We start from the raw sequence: 4449 nt of genomic DNA, 5'->3' as shown, positions 1-4449 counted from the left end.
CTCACAGACAGAAAACAAACATGGTTACTGGAGTAGGGGGAGGGGTGGGAAAGGATAAATCAGGAGTTTGAGATTTGTAAATTCTTCTAACTACTATATACAAAATAAATGAACAACAAGTTTCTAGTGCATAGCACAGGGAACTATATTCAGTGTCTTGTAGTAACCTATAATGGAAAAGAATATGAAAAGGAATGTATGTGTATGTATGACTGAAGCATTATGCTATACACCAGAAATTGATACAACATTGTAAACTGACTGTACTAAAACTAAAAATGAAAAAACAAGGAATGACCATACTCCAAAAATGTTAGGGATCAACTCCCATGTGGCAGGAGGTCTGCAGTGGATTGCCACGGGGCTCTGTCCTGGTCTATGTTCTTATGCTTGGCTCTGATGAAGCCATAACAACACACTGTATGACAGAATCAGGAAAGTTTAGGTTGGCATGATGGTCCCCCCAGGAATTTAACAGGCATTTGTGTAACAATCTTATGCTTAGGTTCCAGAATGCATCTGCCCATGTACAGCAAGAGGGAGACAGAATTTAGGGCAGCAAATGAAGTAGCACTGTGAGAATTTTAGAGATTCAGTGAATAACTCAAAGGAAAGGTCAGTGTTGAGTCCAGAATTTGGAATTCTACTTGACACTCTTCTTCATTCCAGCGTGGCTCCCCCAATGGCCTCTCTTACTTGTTTCTGTCTCCATTGAAGATGAGGAGCATATGTTATATTTCATGGTATCCCTCTTGGCTCAGGCTGTTCCCTCTGGCCACAATGCTTGTCCCTCCACTCTGGGATGACTTGGTTGGATCCTTTTCAGTCTTTTGGTCTCAGCCTTGATGTTTTCTTCTTAAGAATTCTTCTCTGACCACCCTTTACAAGACATGCGTCCATCAGTCTGTTTCCTTCCCATCGGCATAATATGCGTCCCTCCCTGGTTTATTGTTTGTCTCCCACGCAAGACAAAGCCCATGGGGCAGGGACCAGGTTGGTCTTGATCACCAATGTGTCCCCAGCCTCCGGCTCCAGGCCTGGATATTAGAGGTCCTCAATAAATATTTGTTGAGTGGGTGAAAGATATGCCACTGAAGCAGTAGAAGGTTACACAGGAGATGCCAAACAGCACAAGATCTTCTCAATAATGTGGCCCCTCTGTGATAGGGCTCCTGTCACAGTGGGCGATGGGAGGAGATGGGGAGGTCAGCAAGCCCATGGCATGGTCCAGCCTGAGGGGACTGTGGTCCTGGTCAAGTGCCAAGGTGGGGACTTGGACCCCAGGTCCAGATGGCTTTAATGTAACACTGTTCTGGCTGTGTTCATATAGGGCCCAGCATGTAGTAGGGTTTAGTACATTACAGCTGGGTTTTTTTTAAAAAAAAATATCACACTGTAACTGCCCAACTTCTCCCTTGTTTTTTTTCTTTTTAAATGGTGGTAAAATTCACGCAATATTAAACATTTTAAAGCATGCAATTCAGTGGCATTTAGTACATTCCCTATGTCGTGCAACCACTGCCTCTATCAAGTTTCAAAACGTTTTCATCACCCAAAAGAAAACCCTTTGCCCATTAAGCAGTCAGTCCCCATTCCTCTGCCTCCCAGCCCCTGGTAATCACCAATCTGAGTTCTGTCTCTATGAATTTATTGACTCTGGATATTTTCTATAAATGGAGCCATACACTCTGTGAACCTTGGTGTCTGGCTTCTTTACTCAGTAGAATGTTTTCAGGATTCATTTCACCATAGCATGTAGCAGTGCTTTGTTCCTTTTATGGCTGAGTAATATTCCACTGTATGGATAGACCATAATTTGTTCATTCATGCATCCATTGATGGATATTTGGGTGGTTCCCATCTTTTGGTCTCTCTTGTTCTGGTGGGTGATGCATGTATCTTAGCAGGTCTCTCAGTGATATCAAAAGTTGTGATATCACAAGTGAGAATACACAGGTGTGCCCTGGGGGCCCTATGCCCATCTCGCTGTCTTTGGAGGCAGTGCTAAGAGTCCAGCTATTGGCCTCAGGATATCCAGGTGTGAGTCCTGGCTCTGGCATGTGGGCTCCCTGGACCTTACTTGCTGTACAGAGCCTGCCACCCTCGTGCTGCCCCCTTGCAGGTGTGTTGGGAAGCTCCTGTGGATGCAAGAAGCCTTTGTGAGCTGAGAAGCTTGGCAGATGTGGAGCCCAGGCTGCTGATCCCTAGACCCAGGTGGAGCAGTAAGTCTCTGGGCCGAGTGTGACCCAGACTGCCTGGATCCAAATCCTGGTGCCCTATTTTCTTGTCTAGTGGTTAAGGCAGGTTGTCAACTTCTCTGAGCTATTTTCCCCACCTGGCCGCTGAGTTGGACTGGGCTAAAAACTCAGTTCTTCTACTTCTAAACTTCAGATTCCTTCCCCTGAAATAATGAGAGGGAACACCTTTTATCAAACTGCTGTGGACAGGTGAGGGACAGGCTCCTTGTGAAACCAGCCCACGTGAGACAAACCTTCATTCAGCTGTGTACACACGTGCAGGGCAGCCATCAAAATACTGAACAACAGATGGGGACCCTGTTCCCTCCACCAACTAGAACACTCTCTTTCCTTCACTGGAGCAGGGTCAGGGATTAACCCTTCAGTTGGAGGCATATCTGTGCCAGGGTTCAGGGAGAGGCTGGGGCAACAAGAGGGCACTCAGGGGCTTGGGGCAGTGGCTTTTTGCCAGCAGGTAAGGATGTTTTAGAATAGTTTGACTATTAAGGCCATGATGGTATTTATCAGGTACAGGTCAGATGAATGTTAACATTGCCACCTGCGAACACTTGTATGTGTTCATCCACAGGCACACACACACACACACACCCTGCCTGACACCAGACTTCCTGACCTCCTGCAGTTAGTTTTCCTAGAATGAGGCCAGGGCTGGGCTGTCTCAGGTGGCACACAGCCAGCTTGCTGATATTTCCCTTGGCGCTGGCCTGAGAAGCTTCAGGATAAAACCCACTCACATCCTGAACACTCACCTGCCCTGCGCGGGCCTCCTGGCCCGGGTGTTGAGGCAGGTGGCCACGGTGCCACCCTGCCCTCCCCTCCTGCCAAACACGTTCACTGGGAGAAAAACCCACCCCACACAGGGATTCTGCAGAGCCCTCCTTGGAAAGAGGCCCATAGGCTGGGCTGAGGCTGGATGTCCTGGCTTTGGGGGCTGGGAAGCTCCTCTGAGATGACTGGTCAAGCTTTCCACTTACCCGGTGAAGAACTAGGTCCCAGATTTTGGAGAAGAACCAACCAAAGTCATTCTGATGCCCCTGCCGGCACCTTCCACGCTTGCAAGTCATGATTCCCCGACTTGGCATTCTGGTTACCTCCCAGGCAGGAACCCATGAGAAAAACATCCTAGCTGGCCCAGTTTCCTCTTCAAGCTCTGCCCATGCGATTCTGAAGGCCTGTCCTTGGTCATCTCCCATCAGGACTTACCCATCCTGGGGCCTGGCCTCCTAGGTTCGGGCGTCAAATGGGTCCACCTGACTGGCCAGCTGACAAACTGATGCAATCTAATGAATTCCCTCTCCTGGGCATGTGTGGCCTTAATTAACCCAGTTACATTCTACCCTTCCCCACGCCTACCCCACGCCCACCCCAATGCACTAGCTGAGAGCTTCTTGGAGGCCAGGGCTGGTCCCGTGGTCTCTTCTTTGCAGAGCCCAGCACAGGGCCAGGCTCAGAGCAGGCGCCAGATGAATGTTCACTGGAGGAGACTGAGAAGAGAAGACAATGGATCAGCTTAGAACGGAGGGGACCTGGAAGGGGAAGAGCAGGTGGATGGAGGCCTGCAGGGTGGGCTGCGAATGGGCAGGGAATGGGCTCCCTCAGGAGTGTTTGGGATCATGTGGCCTGCCTTCATTAGCCGTCCTGGATGGCACCCACCCAGCACCCAGTCCTGTGACTGCAGGGGCCGCGGGGCACTGGCGAGTGCTCGCTCAAGATGGGTTGAGTGGCGTGATCACAGTCACAGATGCCGCAAGGTGTTAAGGACTCCCTGAGGGTCCTGCTGCTGAACAGATGGGCTCAGGAAGGGATCTGAGGACTGACTGAGAGCCCAGGATGTGGGGCAGGGAGGAGGGTGGGCAGTGGGGAGCCGGGGAGCCTGTTCGGCTGGTTGTTTTCCATTTACCCCCAGATTCATCTCCGCCCTTCTCTGCCCAGTGCCCGGGAGCAGGGCTGGCCTATCTTCACGGCATCAATGGGCCCCTTGCCCTCTGGCTTCTGGTTGGGGTTGGCCAAAGAGAGGCCCATGGTAGACTGAAGGTCAGAGGAGTGCGAATTGCTGCTGGGCCATGAATCAGTGGTGAGTGGCTGTGCCCCAGTGGCTGTGTGTGTGAGTGGGAGTAAGAGAGGGTCCCAGCCCTGTGGGGCAGCCCCTCCCTGCAGCTCCAGCTCTCTCTCTAAGGAGTGCTCCTGCCCC

Source organism: Camelus bactrianus, chromosome 6 (genome assembly GCF_048773025.1).
Source record: "Camelus bactrianus isolate YW-2024 breed Bactrian camel chromosome 6, ASM4877302v1, whole genome shotgun sequence".
NCBI classification, from domain to species: Eukaryota; Metazoa; Chordata; class Mammalia; order Artiodactyla; family Camelidae; genus Camelus; species Camelus bactrianus.
This window is presented reverse-complemented; position numbering follows the sequence as displayed.